Raw genomic sequence first — 27216 nt, 5'->3', positions numbered from 1 at the left:
GGTCGGGATCTCACAGTCATGAAATCAAGCCCCATGTTAGGCTCTGCGCTGGGTGTAGAGCCTACTTAGGATTCTCTCTCTTCCTCTCCCTCTACCCCTCCCCTGCTCGCATGGTCTCTCTCTCTCTCTCAAAAAAATAAAAAATTTTTCAGCTTCCCTAAGCTTAGGGTTTCTCAACTGGGACAGAATCCCACTGCATATGTAGCATCTGCCTGGGTCACTCCATGTTGCCCCTCTGGTTCTTGGGGAGGCAAGGGGAACTGAGATGAATGTGGAGTTCAAGCTGCTTGCTATGCTGGGAGTTATTAAGTCCTGTGCATCTGACCCAGGAATCTTGTGTATTCTGTCAGCATCCATGAAACTGCTAGAATCCAAGCTAACTTGTTAGCTCACAAGTAGGGTAAATCCTAGAACCTTCATGGCTCTCAACACCTGTATGTTGGTCCAATAGTATGGAGGCTGTTGCAGTGACCCAGGTGAGAGAGAAATTCCTTAGCTAGGACTATGAAAGTAAGTATGGAGAGGAGGCAATAGATCCCAGAAATACTTAGAAAGTAAAATTGATGGGACTTGTGATGGTTTGGGATTGGAAGAGTTGGCGAAGGAGAGAGGTCATAGATGATTCCAACTTCTAGCTTGAATGTTTGAGTCACTGCTGGAGCTTCTGACTATGAGAGTGTTAGAGAAGGAATCTGGCTTTGGGAATGGAATGAAGAGTTCAGTTTTATACAGGTTGCCAGCCTTTGAGGTGCTTGTGGGACCTTTGGGTGCTTTGAGGTGCTGATGGCCAGAAGACACCTTACCAGTGCATGTCTGAAACTCAGGGAGAGATGCCAGAACTGTCCAAGACTTGGGAGGCCCCAGCATAAGACTGGTGTGGTAGCCAGCCTCCAAGATGGCTCCTAATGATCTCTGCCTCCTAGTATTTGTTCTCTTGTGTCGTTTGTCCTTCATTGTATCAGAACTGGTCTGTATAAGCAGTAGAACACAGCAGAAGTGATGGGGCGTGACTGCCAAGCTTAGGTCATAAAAGACACTGTGGTTTATGTCCTGGTCTCTTTCCCGATCACTTGCCAGAGGGGAAACAGGCTGCCACATAGAGAGGTCCCTGTGAATGAGCGACTATGGAAGCAGATCCTCCAGCCCCAGTTGAAACTTCAGAAAACCGCAGCCCTGGCTGACACCTTGACTGCAACCTCCATGAGAGATCTTGAGCCAGAACCACCCAGTTGGGCCAGTCCCAGATTCCTGACTCTGAGCAAGCAATTATGTGAGACAATGAACGTTTGCTGTTTGAATTGCTAAATGTGGGGGGAATTTGTCATGCAGCAATAGAAAACTGATACAAGTGGTAACTAAGTTGTGATCTCCTTCATCCCCTTTCACTCTCAGCAGATGATCCCCATCCCTGGATTCATAGAACCAATGATGCCAACAGGCTGTAACTTTCTCCGCACCCCCCCTTCATTACTCTCACCTCTAAACATATTAGCTCTGCACTACATTTCCCTTCCCTCTAGTCTTAAAGAAGACTCACCTGTCTGCCCTTGCAGCAAAATAAAGGCTTTTCCACTCTACTCTGTTTATTAACTTCCCGGGGCTGCCATCACAAAGTACCACAAACTGGGGTGGCTTGCAACAATAGAAACTTATTCTCTATAGTTCTGGAGGCCAGAAGTCTGGAATCAAGGTGTTAGTAGGGTCATCCTCTCTCTGAAGCATCCAGGGAAGGATGCGTCCCTGGCCTTCTTCTTGGCCGGAGAGTTGGCCAGAAATCCTTGGCCTGCAGCTGGGCCATCTGCACGTGGCCGCCTTCTCTCTACACCTGCCTCCTCTCTTCTTCCAGGGATACCAGTTGCACTGGACGAAGGGCTCACCTTACCCCAGTATGACTTCATCTTAATTTGTGCCTTATTTATATCTGCAACAGCCGTGCTCCCAAAGAAGGTCACATTCTGAGTGTCCAGGAGGTAAGACTCCAACATCTCTTCTTGGGAGCACAGTTCAACCTATAACACTGTACAAAGGGGACCACAGACCATTCCTAGCTCTCGTCTAACTGGCTCCCCTGTAGCCGCATCTGACACCGCCAACCACACTCCACTCAGAAGCTTCCCCCTCCCCCCGCCCCAGTCCTTGGCTTTCAGGGCACCGCGCTCTCCATCCCACTGACATGGCCACTCCTCAGTCATCTCTTCTGGCTCCTCCTCTTCCACCTGTCTCTGCCATTGAGTTCTCTGGAGTTCAGTATTTGGCCTTCTTGTCTTCTAAAGCTGTACTCTATGGCTGGGTGAACTTATAGCCTCAAAAATGCAGCAGAACCTCTCTGTTTAGTCCGGGCAATGATTCTGAGTCCCAGACCCATGTGTCCAAATGCCAGTCAGTTAGAGGAACCTCAGAAGCCACCTGTCCCAAACTGACCACGCTCTTGATTTCCCCCTCTATACTTTTTCCCCTCTTGCAATTCCCTTTCTCTGTGAATTGTTTCCCCTGCCACTGGGCCCCCAAGTGAAATGTCTGGGGCTTTTTGTTGTTTTCCTGTCCTGTGCCTTAGTCACATGACTCTTACCTCCTATAGAACTCCTGGATCTGGTCCCCCTGGGTCTCCTTCGGCCTGGATTGGGCCCCCATCACCTGTCATCAGACCAAGGCCATGCTCTCCTTACTTGTCTCCCACGCCCTGCCCTGCCCTCACTCAGTCTTCCACACTGCTGCCAGAATCTCCTCATAACTGATCTCATCTGACCTTCTTCTCAAACTCCTCAGTAGGGCTTCTTTGCCTTCAGGATACGATCCAAAAATTTCTCCATGGCCACAAGGCCTGTCACTAGATCCTGACCCTGGCTGTCCTCTGAGGCCCACCTCACACTAATCTAATCTCTTGTCCCTCCTACCACTTAGCCCAATCTCTAGCCACACTGGATGACTTCATTCAGACATGCTGAGTTCCTTCATGCCACGGTGGGGGTGGGGGGGGATGCTCTGCCTTCTCTCTTTGCTTCAAATCTTGGAGAGGTGACCTTGCAAATGCACCTCTCAGACCTCCCACTACAAAATAAAATTGTCTTTGTTTGCTGATGACATAACTGTCTATGTAGGAAATCTCAAAGAATCAATAAAAACAAAAACGAAAACCAAACAAACAAAACCCCTTGAAACTAATAAGCAGCCATAGCTGAGGGGCAGAGCATAACGTGACTGTATAAAAGGTTTATCCCTGGGGCGCCTCGGTGGCTCAGTCAGTTGAGCATCCAACTTCGACTCAGGTCGTGATCTCATGGTTCGTGAGTTCAAGCCCCGCGTCAGGCTCTGTGCTGACAGCGTGGAGCCTGGAGCCCACCTCAGATTCTGTGTCTGAATCTGAATTCTGGGCAGTCTGTCCCTCTGCCGCTCATGCTCTGTCTCTCACATTGTCTCAAAAATAAATAAACGTTAAAAAAAAATTTTTTTTTTAAAGTTTATGTCTGAGGCTTCCTTGTTCACTATCAGGCAGTCCTAGTAACTCCTCCTCTGGCCCTTTAACATACTTGTACAGACCTGTGTTCCAGCACTTTCCACACTGTGAGGTCATGACTTGCTGATTTCTTAGCACCCCGCCTGGTCTGCCAGGTCCTTGTCTGAAGAGATGTGGCTCAGACCCTTCTTTGTTCCGATCCTCCACGCCTTTCCCAGTGCCTACAAACTCTGAATTCTTGGTTGAGTGTTGGGCTCCTGAAGAAAGAGAGGGCTTCCAAAAGCCACTTGGTAAAAATCTCATTTCACCTACTATTGTCGTCGTCGTCGTCTTCTTCTTCTTCTTCTTCTTCTTCTTCTTCTTCTTCTTTTTTAATGTGTGTTTTCTTTTTGAGAGAGACAGTGAAAGACAGGCACGAGCAGGGGAGGAGCAGAGAGAGAAGAAGACACAGAATCCAAAGCAGGCTCCAGGCTCCAGGCTCCGAGCTGTCAGCACAGAGCCTCATGCAAGGCTCGAACCCATGTACTGTGAGATCATGACCTGAGCTGAAGTCAGACACCCAAGCGACTGACCCACCCAGGTGCCCCTCACCTACCATTTTCCAACAAAAGCTCTTTTTGCTAAAGGAAAGGGGCAATGCATATGATAGTCTCAGTGGGGGCCCTTCTCTCTTGAGAAACGTTCTTTTACTTCATTCTTCAGAAACGTCAAAATCTGTGCTAGAACCAACTGTGCTAGGACAGTACGTTTCCATTTGCTATGTCGAATCGTCTTAGAGACGGCCGGCAAACGATTAGAATTCAGCCCCCAATGTCTATATGACAAATAGATGACATCACATCACATCTGGATTCAAACAGCCTCAGTCCTAATGTCAACAAAGTGGCTTTTGATATGATTTCATGCTGTATGGAAAATTGTTGCCAAGTGCCATAACAGACGAACTGCCAAATGGCCTCAAGAAGAGGAATGTGCCAGCAGTAATGAGTCTGTGTTGATGTGGAAGGAGCGTCATGAGGGGAGCTGGAGAGGGGCAGCCATAGGGCCCGTGGGAGCAGGTGGTACGAGGAGAGTGAAAGTGGAAGTGTGCTGTGTGCAAATTCATTCACTGGCCCCCTCCTGGCTGGGGCTCTGAGTGGGCAAGTGGCAAGCATATCTGCTCTGCTCACCACCAGGGGATTTACCTTTGCAATTCAAGGTGGTAGAGGGGGAAGAGAAGGCCTGTGTGGGGATTACCCTTGTGAGGGGGGAAGCTACTTTTTGGCTATCTCCCAATTTCCTCTCCGTGGTATTTCAGGCCAAAAGTAAGACAAGTCTGTCTCCTCCTTCCTCCTAAATCACTCACTTTTGTCCTTTTTACTTAGAATCACTTTTTTTTTTCTTAAACTACCTCTTTGCAGTACTTATTAAGCATAGAGGAAAATGAGCTTCTCACCAAATGAATGGATACTTTTTTAGAGCAATAACCTGAAACACAGTATTATATGACATAACACATTGCCCCACATCGTGTCTACCTGAGGTGAACTCTTGAGTGCTGGGTAGTGTGTGCTGCGGCGGGGGAGGGAGGGTGGTCTTATTCTCTCTGGGAACCGCATTACCAATGGCACGTAAGCGAGTGTTTCATGAATTTTTGGATGAATAAATTGTATTCACTTTTACTTTACCTGCAACAAACTTAAAAATTAAGACTCGTTTTTGGAGTGCCTGGCTGGCTCAGTCAGTGGAGCATGTGACTCTTGATCACAGCGTCATGAATTTGAGCCCCATGTTGGACCTAGAGCTTACTTAAAAAAAATAAAGACTCACTTTTCATTGGCCGACTGGATTATATTGGAGATACTTCCCCACCCCAGAAGTTTATGAACACCCAGCAATGAAAATTAAGTTTATTTCAAAACACAAAGACTGCAAACCTGCTGAGCAAAATAAGACTCTTCTCCCCACCCAAATATAAATTTTCATCTTACTCAATCCTTATTGTCTGACAGGGATGGTTTTTCCATTCCCGTTGGTTGTCTGTAGCACACTGCTTGCCCCTTGGTGTATCTTTGTGTATCTTTGAGAGTTAACTAAACCCTTTATTGGTAGGTTTAGACACATATCTTATTCTAGACCTTGCGAGGAGATTTGGCCCAATTTAAAAACTGATTGTCATGAAATAAATGAGTTTTTGGACAGCTTCTTCTCTCTTAAAATCCTAATCCACCACTTTAAAATGTGAAAGGACCTCACATCAAGAAGTCATGGGAGCTCCTTAGAGCCCAATTTAAACTTTCTGTTAGCATCAATTAGGAGGGGTTGTTAATGCGTCTCTACAACACTGATTTATTTAGAGAATATCATATGTTTGAGAGCTGCCTTGGCAAGGAACTCTGCTAAACACAGAGATACACGCTCCATGCCCACTGGGCTCACATAAAAGGGAAAAAATACGCAATAGGGGTTTACCTCAGTGGGGTGAGGCTTGATGTTTTCCAGATGGTGACACCACAAGTGAGTTCAATAGAAATATCTTTAGAAAAAGATGCTCGAATATTAAATAAGCAATGAATATACATCAAGCCCTGATCTGCTGCGTCTCTTGACATCTGGGCTGGGAGTGCCTCTTGTCCCCAGCTGCAGATGGGGTGGTCTCCTCTGGCAGTGGGAGGCCCCATTAGATTTCCCATTAGGAAGATTATTCTGGCAGGGTAAATTCTAGAACTGGAACACTGTCCACAAACAGATTCAGGACTTTTCTTGGGGTAAGGAAGGGGGAAAGAGAAGAAAGCTGCAAAGGAGAGATGTTTCTTGGTTGCACGAGTGAAACTGTATGCCTCGTGTGTGAAAGATCAGGCACTTCCTTCTAAATTTAGAGTAAGGTCAGTAAATCCAACGGTCAGAAAACATTAAATGGAGTTGGTCAAAATGGTGCTTATGAAATAGCTCGGAAACACGCTGACCAAGACTTTAGAGAGTCCTTGATAGGATAGGAGGTAACTGATGAAGAACACAAGTGACCTCTTTGGAGGCAGGGACAGGCAAGACATCTGCCTTACCTTAGGCACTTTATAAGTCTACGTCCAGGGAAATCGAGGCGATGACCAGAGCCTCACCGTATTACCTGCCCTGCCACTCCGTGTGTGTGTGTGTGTGTGTGTGTGTGTGTGTGTGTGCGCGTGCGCGCGCATACTGTGCCCTGGCAGATGGCGGTCAGGAGGCCCCGGGAGAGGAGGTGGAAGTGGGGAGGTCCTTGGCCTCCAGCACTGCTGCCCTGGGGCCTGCATGATCCCCTTCCACCCCTACTAAGAAGGCATGAGGCCTCTTCCAGTTTGGGCCAAAGTATATAGAACGTTCAAGATAAATGAGTACTGCCAAAATATTGGGTTTTGGTATCAGGCACTATCAGTGGACGGTTTTAGAGATATGTGCTAGTAAGTGCAACCAACTACTCCAGCCCTGTTCCCCTCAGAAGCAGTGCCAATAAAGTTTTAAGCCTCATCCACGTGAGACAGAGCCAGAAATCTTTCAGTCTTCATACCATCACTGATGGAGTAACATTTTAAATTTGTTTTTAATTCTTTTTCTATTTTTAAGTTTGTTTGTTTATTTATTTATTTAGAGAGAGCTGGCGGGGGAGGGGGTAGAGAGAGAGAGGGAGAGAGAGAGAGAGAGAGAGAGAGAGAATCCCAGAGCCTAAGGTGGGTCTCGAACCCACCAACCGCGAGTTCATGACCTGAGCCAAAATCAAGAGGTAGAGGCTTAACTGACTGAGCCACCCAGGCACTCGGATATTTTTTTTTTTTCTTGAGAGACAGAGAGAGAGAGCATGCGAGTGAGCGGGGGGAGGGACAGAAAGAGAGAGAGAGAATCCCAAGCAGTCTCCCTGCTGACAGTGTGGAGAGTCCCATGTGGGGCTTGATCTCACAAACCATGAGGTCCTGACCTGAGCCGAGATCAAGAGTCTGATCTTAACCGGGAAGTACTCAGACACTCTGATGAATTGACATTTAAAGACCTATTGAAATGTCTTTGAAATCCTGATGTCTGCCAGTATTTCCCAAACTTGCCTTAAAATGAAAATTACCTGGGGGCACGTGGGTGGCTCAGTTGGTTGAGCATCTGACTCTTGATTTTGGCCCAGGTCCTGACTTCAGGGTGGTGGAATGGAGCCCTTCCTCCAGCTGCATGCTGAGCATGGCGACTCTCTCCCTCTCTCTCTCTTTATCTCTCTCTCTCTCTTTCCCACTGCCTCTCTCCCCTGCTCGCTCGCTCTCTCTCTTAAAAAGAAAAAGATGACATTTACCTGGACTGCTCCTTAAACCACAAATTGCTGGGCTCCAACCCTAATCTAGTGAGATAGAATTTTCTGGAAAAGAGACATGATCATCTACATATTTTACAAATGCTCCCGGTGACACTTAGCATCAGGGTGCTCAACCCTGAGGGGTTTTGAATAATGCCTGTGCCCAGATTCTGTGCTTCAATGGTCCAGCGGTTCATATGTGGGACAGGGCCCAGCAATCGGTGTGTTTTCCTTGGGTGATTCTGATAAGCAGTCAAGGATTACTCTGAGGCACAGTGTTTGCCTTAGCTCCAACTTACAAGCTGTGGAGTCAACCCTAACGTAGGAGCCACAATATGACTTATTTCCTGTGGTTTATTTTGAAGATTAAAGAGATAATTGTGTACAATACCTGGCACATTGCAAGCACTCAGTAGATTTTAGCTTGATGAATTTTACACGTGCCTCTGTGTTAAGAACTGGCGACCCAGAGATGGATAAGAGGTGATCCCTCTGCCCTCAGGGAGTTTGCCATCTCTGGGGAGAGGCAGGCATATGCCATAGGAGCAATATGAACAAAGTATGTTGAGCTCAGAGGGGCTGGTCAGTTTCACTAGCTGAAGAAAGCAGCATCAGGAACGTGCACGGGAGGTGACATTTGAAGAACGAGGACTATCTAGCTTGACTGAGAAGGTGACAGGCAGGCAATCCCAGTGAGAGAGCAAAATATGAGAGCAGAGAGGGCGCATGGTGTCTCTGGAGATGGGGCTTCAGAGTGGCTGGGCTTAGTGTTCAGGAGATGAGCCTAAGAGGCAGATTAGAATCCAGTTATGATGTCCCATAAAGGCTGTGTTGAGAGCTTTGTTCTTTTGTCAACAGGACCAATCACAAGAGGATTTTGGTTTGATCAGTGATATAACTGGATCTCTCTTTTAGAACCGTAATCCTCACAGAAGCATGCAAGATGGGAATGCAGAATAGGGGATATGGGAGGCAGGTGAAGTCTGAAGTGGAAACGTCGTTCATTCATTCAACAATTCATTGGAGTGCCTACTTCTGCCAGATACTAGATGCTGATCTACAGCAGTGAATAGGCTAGGGTCACTGCCCTCACCATTAGCGGGTGGTTACAATGGTCCAGATGTGTGATGGGGAGGTCTGCTGGGGACAATATTTTTTCCTTGGGGGAAAAGTAATCCAGATGAGACTAACACATCAGAAGAAGAGGGAGACTGTTGAGCATCACATGGCACCAAGGGGACACGCATGGGAGACCACAGATCAGTGGTTCCCATTCTCAGGCTCCCAATGATAAGGAAGGTCTGTGAACTATTTTCAGTTGTTTGAAAAGCTGAATATAAATACTCACTAGGTGATTCGTATTAAGAATGCAGAAGCTAACTATGCTGGCTACATGTGGCTGTGTAACAGACTAGCCCCAAACTTGAGCAATAACTGCCGACCTAAACAAACAACCATGTTATTGTATCTCACATCATGTGGAATTTAAGCTGGGCTTGGCAGGGCAATTCTTCCACCCCAGGTGGCATTAACTGAGGTCATGAGGCGGTGTTGAGCTGGGCGTCAGTCTGGTCTAGAGGCTCCAAGATGGCTTCATTCACATGCCTGGCACCTTGATGAGGACAGTAGAGGGTGGGCCCTGCTGGGCCCCTAATTAGACTTCTTCTGTGGCAGCTGATAGTTCCAAAAGGCCTCCAGGAGGAAACGGCTGGTTCTCTTCAAGGTTCAGCTGAGAACTTGCATTGCATCACTGTGCTACATTCTGTTGGTCCAAGTGTCATAGGACGGTCCAGACACAAAAGGAGGGGAAGTGAGAAGATTATCAAAGAATGTGCAGCCATTTTTAATCCAACCCATCGGTTAAAACTGGTTGTCTCTTTGCCTTTAAAAGCTGGGATTGGGGCGCCTGGGTGGTTCAGTCTGTTAAGCGTCTGTCTGACTTCGGCTCAGGTCATGATCTCGTGGTTCGTGGGTTCGAGCTCCGCATCAGACTCTGTGCTGACAGCGTGGAGCCTGGAGCCTGTTTGGGATTCTGTGTCTGCCTCTCTCTCTCTGCCCCTCCTCTGCTCATGCTCTCTCTCTCTCTTTCTCTCTTTTTCTCTCTCTTAAAAGTAAACTTACAAAAGTTACAAAAGCTGGGAATATACTGTCCTAAATTTTAATTGAAGCTAGATACCCTAAGTTATATAAGCATAAGACAGTATCAGCAGTAATGTCTGACTGATTCAGATGGACAAAAACATCAAAACGTGAGGTCCTTGGAAATATAATTCCCCACCATGGCTTACCAGCCCCTGCCTATCTCCCTACAACTTGTGCTACCTGTCTCTCACTGTGGCCCAACCAACATACCTTCTTTTAGTTCCTTGATCTCTCCAAGCTTTGTCCCACAATGGGGCCTTTGTGCATGCCTTCTTTTCTTGACCAGCCCATCTAGGTAGTCTCCTCATACAATCCTATGATCTCAAGTCATTCTCTAAGACTGCCCTGTGTATGCCCCTCTTAGTTTTTTTCACACCTGCTCCTTCCCACCCACTCCCCCGCCCAGGAAATAATTCCACACAGGTAAGAGATTTGCCATTCAGCTCCTGGCTGTATCCCCAGAACCTGGCACAGGGCCTCGCCAGAGCAGGCAGTCAATAAATATTTCTTGAATAAATGATCCTCTGTCTCAAGCATCCCTATAAGGTTCTGCCATCACCTGTCAGGAGCAGAGGAGGAGACTGCCATGTTGGAATGATGTCACTCATGGTTTAGCAGTGACCATGCTGAGGGTGCTGAGCCCTGATCATTGGCCCACAGAGGTTGGAAGTGAAAAAGACTAATGGGAAACGCTATCGGAAATGTCAAACTGGAAGTTGGGCACTTATAAGCCATAACACATGGCAAAGCTCCTCATATATCCATGTCCTGCCTACCTCCCGTCATGATTCCTGTGTTGTCCCCTGGATTTTTGAAGCCTGGGTGATTTGGTGTGATGCTGAAGGGGTGGGAACTGTTTTGTAGCCTGGACTTGACGTTTGGAATATGGAGTTACCTTCACCTGAATCAGTTGGGCTGTGAGAGGAACCTACCTAAAGAGCTTAATAAAATGAACAAGCAATCTCACAGGCATTCAAAACTAGCAAAACCAATGTCATCCGGCATTGGGGTCTGACCCAGGAAATAAAATACTGGGGGTCCTCCCTCCTCTCATGCCTTGTCTGCTGTCCCACTTCTCTGCACAGGACAACTTCTGTTTCCTGTGGTTGACCACCTCATGACTTCAACTGGCATATGGACTGACTCCAACTCTGACTCCATATGACCTTTGGTCCATCACCATCCATCAACAGGCTGACTCAGTCTCTGCCTCCCAATGCAAATGCTCTTGGGAGGAGATTGGCTCAGCTGGTTTATAAATTGACTCCCCATTGGATCAGGTGTCTGTCCTGGGTCCAATCATCTGAGGCCAGACCTCTGAGAAAAAGAGGCAGCTGGGGCTAGGAGTGCAGGCAAGGGGTGCGGGGGTGGGGGAGAGGCAATGGACCAAATAAAACAAAGTTTTCTTGAATGTAACTCTTGTACCGCCTCACCTCCAGTTGTACAGTTAAAAACAGCCTCAATGATGTGAGAAGAAAGTAAAAATAGCATTACCATCATTTGAGAACAGTTCCCAAATATCACCCAGATTTAATAAATCCAATGAGGTCTTAGCTTAAAATAGTAACTGAAATTTATGATTCAACTGCCTCTAATGCAAGCAAGTCCCATTTTAACCTTCTAAAACGTCTTTAAGACTATTTATCCTAAAATATCTTTAAACTCCCTGAATCACTCAAATGGAAACAGGCCAAGTAACATTTCATTTGCCTTAAATATTACATTAACTCTAAGTGATTTTTATGTTTGAATTTTAAAATGAAATATATTGCATTTTTACATGTATTTGTTCAGTATGCGTATAGATAGATCATGCGGTTTTGTAGAGTTAACTAAAACCCTAACGATTGAGTCTGGCGATGAGTTTGTATGAATCTGTTTCTTAAAAACCACCTTCAAAAAGAATGAAGTTATACATTGAGTTAAACCAGAAAGATTCCACAGTCACAGAATCCAGCGGAGATACAAAGCTGAAGGGTGTCCTAGTTTCTGCCTCCTTACTGATACATCCACAGGAAAAATAAAGAAAGTTATTAAGGAGGAGGACTTTGGTCTGGAAGACGACATGGGAAAATGTCAGCGTACTTTACCTGACTCAAAATGAAACCTCCAGAGTCTATAGTGGGGTGCCTGTCTCAGCTCTCGCACACTTCCTGGGGCATGAACTGTGACAGAATGCCCTGAACGGCAAATGGCAGCACACTCTCGCCACTAATCAACTCCTGGGAAACTCACCATCAATCACCATTCCACAGCCTTGACGTGGGTCTGATGAGTAAACCAATACTCAGGAAAGGAGGCAGTAACCAAAACAGGATAGCGCGGCTGGTGGAAACACACTTTGGAGTTACACAGGAAGTGTAAATCTCAGTTTTGCCGCTTGCTGGTTGTGTTTCTGGAAAACACCTTGTACATAGGAGGTACTCACCAAGTGGTAGTCATTACTACTATGAAAAGGCAAACACAGAGGTAGTTCCACCAGGGTCCCAGTGTTGTTTATATTAAAACCCTTTGGGGGCGCCTGGGTGGCTCAGTCGGTTGGGCAGCCGACTTCAGCTCAGGTCATGATCTTGCGGTCCGTGAGTTCTAGCCCCACGTCGGGCTCTGTGCTGACAGCTCAGAGCCTGGAGCCTGCTTCATATTCTGTGTCTCCCTCTCTCTGACCCTCCCCTGTTCATGCTCTGTCTCTCCCTGTCTCAAAAATAAATAAACGTTAAAAAAAATTTTTTTTAAATAAATAAAAATTAAAAAAAAACCCTTTGGATAATGGTTTCTGTCAGGTTGTCAGGTGGCTGAATGCCTGTGCCAAACTTCTTTCATCCCAACCCATGTCTTACAAGCACAGAACCACCACCCCCGCCCCCGCCGCCTCTGAGTCGTCTTCACTGCCACCCCGTGATCCCCTTTATCCAAATACTTTCCCACCCACCCATCCACCATCTTGTTAGACTCAGCCCAAGCCACATAACCAATGGTCTGCTGGTACCCAGGTCTCCAAAAAGAACCCCAATTAAAGAGTTCTGCTGATTTCCATGGTGTACTCTCATCTGGGCTGATTTCAAGCTACTGAAGATTTAACAACTGGCTAATACAATTCTTGAATATTCTCTTTAACTGTGAACTGTGCATAATGACCTCCTTTCAAAGAAGAAAGGATGGAAAGAGAGGAGAAAGAGTAACTCTACAGTGGGGAAATCTGACAAACGCTGTCTCAGCGAGGTGGTCAAGGTGAACACCAACAATGGTAACCCATTTTGATTGTATATACCTTTGATGTGATGTGGTGAAAATGGCACTTTAACTCCGTGGTCTTCTTCCAAAAAAATGTAAAACCCCACATTAATCATGAGAAGAATATCATATGAATCTCAGCTGAGGGACATTCTGCAAAATAGCTGATCAGAACTCTTCAAAATTGTCAAGGTCATCAAAACCAAGTAAACTGTCACAATCGAGAGATGCCTAAAGAGAAATGACAAAAGGTAATGTGGTATCCTGGATGGGCACCTGGAATAGAAAAAGGACATTAAGTAAAGACTAAGGAAATCTGAATATAGACTTTAGTTGTTAATAACGTATCAATATTGGCTCATTCATTTTAACAAACGTATCCTGTTATGTGAGGCCTCAGGGACGGGGACAACCGGGTGCAAAGTAGATGGGAACTCTGCGTTATCTTTGCCTTTTTTTAAAAATCTAAAAGTTTTCTAAAATAAAAAGTTGATTTTAAAAATATTCCTAAATATCTTAACAGTTGGGTCTCAGAGCTTAGAACTCCACTACATCCCCTGACTTCAACTGAGCCTTGCATCTAGCCAGGCCGTGAGACCCTGGAGAGCAGAGCACAAACGTTACCCAGCTGTGTGGCCCTAGGGCTCCTTACAGTCGAGGGCACAGAGTAAGTGTCCTAACTGTTGAGTCCTTTCTCTAAACTGAAAGGCACCTGGGAGTATCTAACCAAGAACGTTCAACTTCAGTCTCCTTTTTCCTCTTCCATCTGGTTTCTTCTGACCAAGTATTTGGTGTGTAGTAACATAGGAGCTAATAACATGGTTTCTAACTACCATGTCCTGTGAAAGCCCAGCTCTCTGGCTTCCTAGCTGTGTGGTCTTGAGCCAGTTATGTAATCTGTGAGCCTCAGTCTCCTTGTGCCTACAACCGAAGCGGTAATATCTTCATCGTAGGTTTTTACGATGACCGAATGAATCCATGTAAAGTGCTTAGAATAGTATTGGCTGCTCTTATTCCATTGCCGCTCTCCACTCCCTTACCTGAGCTGAAAAGGTTTTGCCCCAAGTGAATAACCTGCTTTGGGCTCTTGCCTCAGCTTCGTTCGACTTTGCTCAAGCTAACTCTTGTGTTGCTAACACTGGTATCCTGATTTGCCCCCCCGTTCAATCAATATATAGGTTCTGGGCATTCTCTTTTAGGCATCTTTGAACCTGCAGACTGCCAACTTCCCTTCTATTTTAATTTTTTAAATTTTTTTAACATTTATTTATTTTTGAGAGACAGAGAGAGGCAGAACATGAGCAGGAGGGGGAGAGAGAGAGAGAGACAGAATCCGAAACAAGCTCCAGGCTCTGAGCTGTTTGTTAGCACAGAGCCCGACACGGGGCTCGAACTCACAAACTGCAAGACCATGACCTGAGCTGAAGTCGGAAGCTCAATCGACTGAGCCACCCAGGCACCCCAACTTCTCTTCTATTTTAGTTTGAAATCACTATGAGGGATTAATTGATGAGAACTGTCACACAAACCTGTCTCCGTTTACTCACAAACTCTAGTATTTAGATTCTAAAGGAAGTGTGACTTTTTCTTGCTGTCTCTCTTTTTAACCACCTTGGAGGACTGGCAGAATGAAGAACCTCACAGAAGACAGTAATCCCAAAGAAACAACTTTAAGAACTGCGATGAACCAGAAATTCAATATATTTAGGGCTCCCTTGTGAAAACACAAAAACAAAAATAAAAATGCCTCCCACTGCTTCAACATCTCTATTCCTCCGATGCCCCCCACCATTCTCTTTAAAAACAAATGGAAAAAGCCAAGTGTTGATGACAGTCGCTGGGGGGTTCGAATATGTCCCAGTAAAGGAGAGGAATGCTCTTTCACAAAAGATGAGCTCCGTCTTGACTGACAAGTCCTTGAAAACAAAAACCACAAGTCAACTCTGGTGTGTGTGTGTGTGTGTATGTGTGTGTACACACAGATAGGTGGGAGGAGGGCTCCCCAAGAGTCTGGATTTGATTTGCAGGACTATAAATTATCTTAAATGTTTTAAGAAAAATTTGAGGATTTGGTGGATATTTGAGAATTAAAAGTTTTATTTGAGAGACATTTAAGTATTAAGAGTTGTTTTTTTGTGAAACATTTAGGGCAGACTCTGTCCCTACCTACTTTCGTGAGTCTTCTTTGTTTCTAGGAAAGTTTGAAGTTCTTTAAAGGAGAAATTTGCTCCTGAGATTCAGGAGTGGTGAGGAGTACGGTCTTAACTGTAAAGAAAAGAAAAAGACAAATGAAAAATCTCAAATGCTGCTTGAAATTCTTGCTCTAGATGACCACTATCTTCCACTCTGAAATTTGAAGATTTTGTATGTTGTATACATATTTTAAAACATCATACTAACTTTTGGACTATGTGGGACAGTGTTTCTTTTCAAAATTGTTTTAATTTAATAAATGTGATTGGTGGGGCGCCTGGGTGGCTCGGTCGGTTAAGCGTCTGACTTCGGCTCAGGTCATGATCTCACGGTCCGTGAGTTCAAGCCCCGAGTCAGGCTCTGTGCTGACAGCTCAGAGCCTAGAGCCTGTTTCAGATTCTGTGTCTCCCTCTCTCTCTGCCCCTCCCCTGTTCATGCTCTGTGTCTCTCTGTCTCAAAAATAAATAAACGTTAAAAAAAAAAATTAAAAAAAAAAATAAATGTGATTGGTATCTCATTTTAGTCTTAACTTCTTTGCTTACAAAGGGGCTATACATCTTTGTGTGTGTGTGTTTCCTGTCCTACAAATTGTTTGTTCCTGTTGTTTTTCATATATGTATTTTGGAGTTTTATGGAGTTTTTTCTTAGCAACTCCTCCTTTTTTATTATGGAATATTTCAGACATAAGGAAAATTACATATATTTAGAGCTCCTTTATAAACTTCCCAGATCCTACTTCCCACCCCCTCTGCCAGAGATAATCACTTATACTTGCTATATATCTTTCCTTTCCACATTTTAATATTTTTGGTGTTTGGTTATCACACACACACAGACACACACACACACACACACACACACACACAAAGTGTTGATATTGTAAGTTTTTATATTTTATCTGAGTGATAATATACTAAACTTAGCATTCTGAAAATGGCTCCTTTTAAGCTCAATGTTGTATTGCTAGGTTTATCCATTTTGATTAACTATGAGATCCAGTTCGTTCATTTAAATGGCCAAATTTAATTCCAAATTTTGGTATGACTATAGCAAACTGTGTTTTCCATCTGAGGAACTCTTTATATGATTATATATATTAACCCTATTGCTGGTTGGGGTGGGTAGGTGTGTGTGCCCCCCACAGATGTGTTTCTCCATGTTTGCTTATTTAAATATTTTTATTTACACAGAGGTATAAAGTGTTTATGGAGTTAAATCTGTTGATTTGTTTTGTCTCTAATTTCTTCTGTTGCTTCAAAACTCATAAAATACCTAGGAATAAATCTAACCAAAGATGTAAAAGATCTGTATGCTGAAAACTATAGAAAGCTTATGAAGGTAATTGAAGAAGATATAAAGAAATGGAAAGTCATTCCCTGCTCATGGATTGGAAGAATAAATATTGTCAAAATGTCAATACTACCCAAAGCTATCTACACATTCTATGCAATCCCAATCAAAATTGCACCAGCATTCTTCTCGAAACTAGAACAAGCAATCCTAAAATTCATATGGAACCACAAAAGGCCCCGAATAGCCAAAGTAATTTTGAAGAAGAAGACCAAAGCAGGAGGCATCACAATCCCAGACTTTAGCCTCTACTACAAAGCTGTAATCATCAAGACAGCATGGTATTGGCACAAAAACAGACACATAGACCAATGGAATAGAATAGAAACCCCAGAACTAGACCCACAAACGTATGGCCAACTCATCTTTGACAAAGCAGGAAAGAACATCCAATGGAAAAAAGACAGTCTCTTTAACAAATGGTGCTGGGAGAACTGGACAACAACATGCAGAAGGTTGAAACTAGACCACTTTCTCACACCATTCACAAAAATAAACTCAAAATGGATAAAGGACCTGAATGTGAGACAGGAAACCATCAAAACCTTAGAGGAGAAAGCAGGAAAAGACCTCTCTGACCTCAGCCGTAGCAATCTCTTACTCGACACATCCCCAAAGGCAAGGGAATTAAAAGCAAAAGTGAATTACTGGGACCTTATGAAGATAAAAAGCTTCTGCACAGCAAAGGAAACAACCAACAAAACTAAAAGGCAACCAACGGAATGGGAAAAGATATTTGCAAATGACATATCGGACAAAGGGCTAGTATCCAAAATCTATAAAGAGCTCACCAAACTCCACACCCGAAAAACAAATAACCCAGTGAAGAAATGGGCAGAAAACATGAATAGACACTTCTCTAAAGAAGACATCCGGATGGCCAACAGGCACATGAAAAGATGTTCAACGTCGCTCCTCATCAGGGAAATACAAATCAAAACCACACTCAGATATCACCTCACGCCAGTCAGAGTGGCCAAAATGAACAAATCAGGAGACTATAGATACTGGAGAGGATGTGGAGAAATGGGAACCCTCTTGCACTGTTGGTGGGAATGCAAATTGGTGCAGCCGCTCTGGAAAGCAGTGTGGAGGTTCCTCAGAAAATTAAAAATAGACCTACCCTATGACCCAGCAATAGCACTGCTAGGAATTTACCCAAGGGATACAGGAGTACTGATGCCTAGGGGCACTTGTACCCCAATGTTTATAGCAGCACTCTCAACAATAGCCAAATTATGGAAAGAGCCTAAATGTCCATCAACTGATGAATGGATAAAGAAATTGTGGTTTATATACACAATGGAATACTACGTGGCAATGAGAAAGAATGAAATATGGCCCTTTGTAGCAACATGGACGGAACTGGAGAATGTTATGCTAAGTGAAATAAGCCATACAGAGAAAGACAGATACCATATGGTTTCACTCTTATGTGGATCCTGAGAAACTTAACAGAAACCCATGGGGGAGGGGAAGGAAAAAAAAAAAAGAGGTTAGAGGGGGAGAGAGCCAAAGCATAAGAGACTGTTAAAAACTGAGATCAAACAGAGGGTTGATGGGGGGTGGGAGGGAGGGCAGGGTGGGTGATGGGTATTGAGGAGGGCACCTTTTGGGATGAGCACTGGGTGTTGTATGGAAACCAATTTGACAATAAATTTCATATATTAAAAAAAAAAAAAACAAAGCATACAATGTGTTCACTCTTTCAAAGACCTAAGAAGTATTCATATTTTCTTGTACTTTTTCTGTGATTTTTTTTTCTTTTTTCAGTTAATTTTTTGGTTACACTTCAAACTAGGGGGAGAGGTTTGGTACATAAAATACATGTACATAAATTCCCCTCTAATATAGTAATCTATTGTCCCCACAAGGCTTATTAAATGTTACAGATCTTTGGTTATAACTTTTTTATATCACATATTACATTTTTATATATGATAAGATTTATTTGGAGGCATTCTATTCGGTTTAACTGATACCTGTGTTTAGTGTTACTTCAGTATCTGGATCTTAATTATTGTTTTAAAATATATTTTCAGAGCTGACAGCCCCCATTGCTTCTTTTCCTCAAGATATTTTTGATATTCCTACCCAGTTATATTTATTATCAATTTTATTAAAATTTCATAGAGTTTCCAGAAAAATTGTGTTGGATTTTTTTTCTCTCAATGATTGGGTTAAAACTAACCATTAATTTGGGGGGATTGACATTTCCTCTGTTTTACTCTTTACTCCAAGGCAGTTTCCAGTTAATTCGTTTGTCTTTTCTTTTTAGACAGTCTACCAAAACTGACACTTCGACTGATGAAATATTTATTCGTCCTATTTTTAATCATCTTGTATTATCCAAAATTTCCAAAATGATATTAATGTTATTGAGGACAACTTTGTTCTGAATTTTCATGTGAACATGTCAGATGCATCTTTGCATAAATTGGAATACTGGCCTAAGAATGTATCCTTCTCTTCTGTTGTCCTTCAATACTTTTATGTGAACCTGTCTTAAAAATCATCATGTTTTCTCTTAGTGACTCTTATTAACATACATTTATATAACTATATTCAATATATTTCTCTAAATTGTAACGTCCTTGAATTTTTGAATAAATACATTTTATGCATTATTTTTGTATTCAACATATAATGCTCAATTCTTTTCCCCAGATTTTTGCATTTTCAAAATATCTGTAGTTTTTGGTTTGTGTATATGTATTGGGTTTGGTATCAGAATTGTGTTTGCTTCACCAAATAATCTGGGTAGCTTTGCATGCATGTGGTGGGACATCAGTCAGTGTGATAGTGTGGCTTCTGCCAGAGTGACCTATCTTATTGGTGATTTTGGGGTAGAGCAGGACCCTGCCTCCTGCCCTCCTCTTGGGAGCCAGCCTGCCCACAGAGAACATGCTTTCTGATCTATAAGTCTTGAACACACATTTTATGGGGCAAGTTCCATGTGGGGAGCATTTGGTAATCCAGTGCTGCCTGTGGCAAAGGATGTGGATCATTCTAACTCCAAGGTTTAGTTCTGAAAGATCTAAGCCATCTCCTTCAATACAGCATTTATTAGCAATAGTGCTGTCATTTTTATTTCCATGTGTTTAATTTCCTTGCCTATCTCTCAGTTCTGACTTTTGGTGTGAAAGGAGTATTATAGACTGGTCCTGTTCAAACCCCAATAGCCTATCATACATTTAAAAGAAGTTCTTCTCTTTTTTTATTTAGAGAGAGAGAGAGAGAGAGATAGAGAGCACAAGTGTGCATGCAGGCAGGGGAGGGGCAAAGAGAGAGAGGGAGTCTCAGGCAGGCCCTACACCCAGTGTAGAACTCGAAGAAAGGATTGATCTCATGACCATGAGATCATGACCTGAGCCAAAGTTAAGAGTTGGAAACTTACCCAACTGAGCCACCCAGGCACCCCTAAAAGAAATTCTAAAATGAGAATAAAATGGTTGGAGGAAAAATAATATCAAAAGATAATGGATAGTGATGGTTGCACACTTCTGTGAATATACTAAAACCATTGAAATATATATTTTAAATGTGTGAATTTTACAGTATGCAAATTATATCTCAATGCAGATGGTTTTTAAAAATGGTTTTTAAAAATATAATGGCTGATAATGTTTCACAAGTAATAGAAGTCACTAATTATTTCAGAAATTACAGTATAAATCAACATGAAGACATCCCCAGGCAAATCATAATGAAAGAGAAAAACGGTTAAGACATAGAAAAGATCTTAAAAGCTACCAGAAAAAGAACAATGGATAATCTAAAAAAAAAAAAAAAAAAAAAAAGTATGGCAATTAATGTACTTCTCAACACAAGCCAGAAGACAGTAGAATAATACCTGCAAAGCGCCGACAACTAGAATTCTATACCCAGCTAAACTGTTGGGTCAAAAGTCAAGGTGAACAAACAACTTCTTATCCCCTCTTATCTTTCTCATTCACTGCAGCACTCTGAATTCAGTAAACCCTTTGACCTAGCAGGACCTCTGTTGTATTCATTCTGGCACCTTTTCCCCTACCTCTCATACTCTCATATTCTCCTCTCTTTCCACCTTACCCACCTGAAATTCCTCCATGTCATCATCTCTTTCTCCTTAGTCCTACTCAGGTGGCAAAACCATGATCCTAGTTAAATCCAACTTTTCACCTACTCTGAGCCTACAGAAGGGAGACACAACCAATCTGACTGGCCTGTTTTAAATTCAGGACCACCAACCCCAAATGAACCCTTGATGCTCCCTGGAAGATACTATATTTCTTAATTCATGTATCTCATATTATCATTTTGACTATTGTATATCTTTCCCTTTGTTCTCAAATTCCCAACACCTCTTCCCACACCCTCACTCACTGAAAACTTTGCTTTCCACTTCACTGAGAAAATTGAAGCAATCAGAGGAGAATTTCCAAACTCCCAACACTACTTTTGGCCTTCTCACAACCTATGAGTCCACGTATTCTTTCTTCTTATCTGTTACTATTCATGACCCAGCCCTGCTTCCATCCATAGTCAATATCTCAACTTCAGAACTAGGTATCATTTCTTCTTGCTTACCTAAGGCTAGTAAAAGACATCTCTCCAGCAACTCTCTCTCTCTCTCTCCCTCTCTCTCACTACTGGATCATTTCCATTATCACATAAACATGTGGTTATTTCTTCCATCTTGGAAGAAACTTTCTTTTCACCTCACTTCCCCCACCAGCTCCCGTTAGTTACTCTGCTCGTCTTTATGGCAAAATTCTTTGAAAGCGTTGTCTACATTCACTTCAGTTCCTTTCCATCCATTCTCTTCATTGCCCACCCCCCATGATTATTTCCATTCAACTCTCTCTCTCTCTTTCTCTCTTTTTAAATATAATTTATTGTCAAATTGGCTAACATACAGTGTGTAAAATGTGCTCTTGGTTTTGTGGGGTAGATTCCCATGGTTCATCGCAACACCCAGTGCTCATCCCAACAAATGCCCTCCTCAATGCCCACCACCCATTTTCTCCTCCCCCCTACCTCCCCCAGCCACCCTCAGTCTGTTCTCTGTATTTAAGAGTCACTTATGGTTTGTAACTATTTTTTTCCCTTTCTTTTTGTAACTATTTTTTTCCCTTTCCCTTCCCCCATGGCCTTCTGTTAAGTTTCTCAAGATCCACGTATGAGTGAAAACATGTGATATCTGTCTTTCTCTGACTGACTTATTTCACTCAGCATAATACCTTCCAGGTCCATCCACATTGCTGCAAATGGCATGATTTCATTCTTTCTCACTGCCAGGTAGTATTGCATTGTATATATAAACCACATCTTCTTTATCCATTCATCAGTTGATGGACATTTAGGCTCTTTCCATAATTTGGCTATTGTTGAAAGCACTGCTATGAACATTGGGGTACACATGCCTCTATGAATCAGCACTCCTGTATCCCTTGGATAAATTCCTAGTAGTGCTATTGCTGGTTTGTAGGGTAGTTCTATTTTTAATTTTTTGAGGAACCTCCACACTGTTTTCCAGAGCGGCTGCACCAGTTTGCGTTCCCACCAACAGTACAAGAGGATTCCCTTTTCTCCACATCCTCGCCAGCATCTGTAGTCTCCTGATTTGTTCATTTTAGCACTCTGACCAGTGTGAGGTGGTATCTTAGTGTGGTTTTAATTTCTATTTCTCTGATGATGAGTGACGTTGAGCATCTTTTCATGTGTCTGTTGGCCATCTGGATGTCTTCTTTGGAAATGTGTCTATTCATGTCTTCTGCTCATTTCTTCACTGGATTATTTGTTTTTTGGGTGTTGAGTTTGGTAAGTTCTCTATCGATTTTGTATACTAACCCTTTATCTGGTATGTCATTTGCAAATATCTTTTCCCACTCCATCGGTTGCCTTTTAGTTTTGTTGATAGTTTCCTTTGCAGTGCAGAAGCTTTTTATTTTGATGAGGTCTCAATAGTTCATTTTTGCTTTTAACTCCCTTGCCTTTGGAGATGTGTCGAGCAAGAAATTGCTGCAGCTGAGGTCAAAGAGATCGTTGCCTGCTTTCTTCTATAGGGCTTTGATGGTTTCCTGTCTCACATTTAGGTCTTTCATCCATTTTGAGTTTATTTTTGTGTAAGGTGTAAGAACATGGTCTAGTTTCATTCTTCTGCATGTTGCTGTCCAGTTCTCCCAACACCATTTGCTAAAGAGACTGTCTTTTTTCCATTGGATACTCTTTCCTCTGTCCATTCTCTCTGAAATGCAGATTTTCATCAGGTTTTCATCCACACCACTCCACTGAAACTGTCCTCTTCAAATCCTCTCAGTTACTAATTTCAGCATACTTGTCCTCGATCTCTCCACAGTATTTAAACACAGTCCGTCACTCCCTCCTGTTTGATACCCTTTCTTAACTTGGCTTCCGGGATGCCTCACTCTCTTGGTTACCTCCTACATCACTATTCATTCCTTAGCTTGTTCTTCCTATTTTCCCTAACTTCTCCGTATTGGAGCGCCACCATTGCTCAGCTTTGCATCCCCTTCTCTTTCTCTGTCTATACTTATTCCTTCATTGTTCTCACTTAGTCACATGGCTTTACATGCTGTCAATATTCAACAATTGACAAATTTCTATTATCAGACTATACGTATCCCGTGTGTCCCAGACTCCCAAATTGAACTGCCTAATAGACATCTCCACTTGGCTATTCAATAGAAACCTCAAATTTAACATGACCCAAACTGAAATTCTGACCTTCTCCCACTGACCTATTCTGTCCTGGTCTTCTTCATCTCAATTGTAGGCAATATCATCTTTTGGTAGCTCATCCCTAAAATTTTACAGTCTGAAACTCTTTTCTCCCATGTTCCACATCTGATCCATCAGGAAGTTCCTGTGACTGTATCTCAAAATGTATCTAAAATCTGACCATTTATCACTACCTGCGCTGCCACTACCCTGCTCTGAGTTTCTGTCTCCCACTTGGATGCCTATAATAGCCTCCTGCCTATTCTCCCTGCATTATCCTTATCCTTTTGCAGCCCAGACATTCTTTAAAAAGTAAGTCAGGCCATGTATTTCCACCACTGAAACTTCCCCAGGCCCACAAGCAGAAGGCTTACACCATTCACACACTCTCCCCCACACCTCGCCTCCACTTCATCTCTGACCTCATCTTTGAGCCCCTTCCTCCTCCATCACTCTACTCCAGCCACGGCGGCCCACCCACTGGTCTTCAAATAGCCAGCCTCCCACCTTGGAGCCTTTGCTGTCTCTGTTTCCTCTACCTATAATGCTCTTCTCCAGATATCTGCATGGGTAATGTCCTCATTTCACAGTTGTGCCCAAATGTCACTTCTTAAACATGTCTTCTCTATTAAAAATTGAGAGCAACCCCCCCCACCACTACACCCCAAATCTGCTTTTTTAATGAGCTTTTTGAGCTAAAATTCACATGCCATACGATTCACTCATTTAAAGTACATCATTCAGTGGTTTTCCTCAGACTTGTACAACCATCATCAGAATCAGTTTTAGAACATTTTCATCACCCCCAGAAGAAACACTGTACCCATTACCTGCATAGCCTATATCCCCCAATTTCCCTCCTCCTCCAGCCCTTGGCTATTTTTTGTGTCTAGGGATTTGCCTATTCTGGACATTTCATAGAAATGGAGTCATATAATATGTGGTCCTTTGTGACTGGCTTTTTTTTCACTTAACATTAAATTTTCAAGATTCATCCATGCTGTAGCATGTATTAGTACTGCATTTCTTTTTATGGCTGAATAATATACCATTGTGTGGATACACTACATTTCGTTTATCCACTCTTAAGCTGATGGAAGTTTGGGTTGTTTCTGATTTGGGGCTATTATGAATAATGTTGCTATGAACATTTGTGTATAAGTTTTTGTGTGAACATGTTTTCATTTGGAAGGGGTATATACCTAAGAGTTGAGTTGCTGGGTCATATGGTAGGTCCATGTTTAACCTTTTGAGTAACTGCCAGAGTATTTTCCAAAGTGGCTATACCACTTTATGTTCCCACCTACAATGTATGAAAGCTCCAATTCTTCCGTATCTCCTCCAACACTTGTTTTTGTCTTTTTGGTACTGGCTTTATTTTGACAACAGCACTTACACTTTCCAACATACTATCTCATTTATTCCTTTCTTACAGTTTTTAAACTGTCTCTCCATTACAATGTGACCTCCATGAAGGCAGGGATTTTTGCCATTTTTCATCTGTTTTGTTTACCGTTGAGAGTGCATGAGTGCCTATGTAGGAAGCACTCAATAAATCTATAAGAGTTTATTTTTTGTAAGTAACCTCTACACTCAACATGGGACTCAAACTCATAACCCCAAATGCTCTACCAATTGAGCCAGCCAGGCACTCCTACTACTCAATAAATATTTGTGGATTGGAATGGAATGCATTTAGTATAACAGAGTGAAAGGGGGAAGTATAAGTGAGTCTCGGCAGAATCAAAAATTTAAACAAAATTTTAACAATGAAGTAGATTGATATTATAAAAACCATGCATGGGGTGCCTGGGTGGCTCAGTCGGTTGAGCGTGCGACTTCGGCTCAGGTCATGATCTCGCGGTCTGTGAGTTCGAGCTCGGCATCGGGCTCTGTACTGACAGTTCAGAGCCTGGAGCCTATTTCAGATTCTGTGTCTCCTCTCTCTGCCCCTCCCCCACTCATGCTCTGTCTGTCTCTCTTTCTCTCTGTCAAAAATAGGTAAACATAAAAAAAACTTTAAAAAAAACCATGCAGGGGCGCCTGGGTGGCTCAGTCAGTTGAGCAGCTGACTTCGGCTCAGGTCACGATCTCATAGTCGGTGAGTTCGAGCCCGCGTCGGGCTCTGTGCTGACAGTTCGGAGCCTGGAGCCTGTTTCGGATTCTGTGTCTCCCTCTCTCTGACCCTCCCCTGTTCATGCTCTGTCTCTCTCTGTCTCAAAAATAAACGTTAAAAAAAAATTAAAAAAAAAAAACCATGCCTACCTTAGACAATATAAACTAAAAAAAAAAAAAAAAAAAAAAAAGACAAAGCTAGCTACAGATTAAGCAGCCACTGGACACATAGGGCCAAAGATTTCATGGCAGTGTAATCAAAAAGTCCTAACTGAATTTTGCATCCTACAGGGCCCATAGCTCATTAACTATGAAAGAAGCAGAAAAACAAATCAAGGGTCATTTTATCCTTCAGGAAGCCAGCAGACCAAATAGGTGCCAACTTGGCACCAAGTTTTGTTATAACTTGGGCAGACTCGTGTGCAGGCTTCTGCACAGGCGCACTGGGTCTTAGCAAAGCTAGAGTGGGAAGGAAAAGTAAACAGGAAGGAGAGGCAAGGGTGGGGAACTATTTGCCTAGAGGCTCAGTGCAATGCAGAATTCTTGTGAACTTTAGGTAGCAGCTTACGTATGCCATGGGGTCCAATCCATTGTGGAGCGTGGAGATTGAGTCAGGCAGTCAGCTCTCCCAGTAACCAGTTCATTCCAGGGCCCCAGCCACTGGAGAGAATACAAAGAACATGATCCTGTTCCTAGGGTTCCTGGCAGGAACCAGGCAGGGGTCCAGAGCAACCAAATGGATGGAAAGCAGGGTTCCAGTCCAGGGGTTGGGGGAGGGGGGTGTAGATGAGGGGGGGAGGGGGGAGGGGGCGGGTAAAGGTCAGGATGGCCAAGAAGTATAGTTGTGGAAATTGACCAATATAGTGTGGTATATGGAATATATTGGAGGTGGGAAGGAGATGACAGGGGCCACAGCTTTACATATCTGGCACTTGTTTTGTTTTTTAGTATCTTAGTTCCCCCCCCCCCACCCCCGCGCCGCTTAAGGGGAAAAGTCTATCTAGTTCCGATAGGACTTTTACAGTCCCCATCTAAGTTTTGCATTCCCCACTGCTTCCTAGCAGGGCCCCTCAGAATACCCAATAAGCCTTTGTAATTTATAATTGAGTCCTGAATAAAGAGACTTTCCACAGTGCAGAATTTACATCCACACAGCCCTCCCAACACTCGCTTTCTTCCTTTGGGCAGCCCCAGATCGCCCCCAGGGCAGGATCGTGAGATTCACGGGACATCTGAACTCTGCCCACAACACTGTTTAACCCCACGGCTACCCTTCTGACTGCGCTGACCTTTGGGATGGGGGGAGGCTAGAAAACCACCCTTCCTTTACTCCTCGTTATCCCACCCTGTCACCTCCGTTTTCTACAAAACACATGTATGTTTAGGAGGGGGGAAAAAAAAAGTCTTTCATCTGGGATGTGTTTTCTTTACCAGAACAAGTGTATGGGGGAGGGGAGAAGGGGGTACCAATGTGCCCAGCAGCCAGAGCACCTACAAAAACAATCCTCACATGGTGAGGCACGGAGGGAAAATCTTACTAAGGAAAGTATCTTGCAAACTCCGGGATGGCTGGGCCGCTCACCGTGGGCAGTCCCGGGCGGCGAAGGAGGGCGGAGGGATGAAGGGAAAAGAGATGGAGAGGGGGAAGGGCAGGGGGAGGGGGCGGGGGCGGTCCCGAGCAATTCAATGGCGCTTTGATTTAACAACTCCAAGCCCTTTG

Source organism: Panthera leo, chromosome A1 (assembly GCF_018350215.1).
Source record: "Panthera leo isolate Ple1 chromosome A1, P.leo_Ple1_pat1.1, whole genome shotgun sequence".
NCBI lineage: Eukaryota > Metazoa > Chordata > Mammalia > Carnivora > Felidae > Panthera > Panthera leo.
This window is presented reverse-complemented; position numbering follows the sequence as displayed.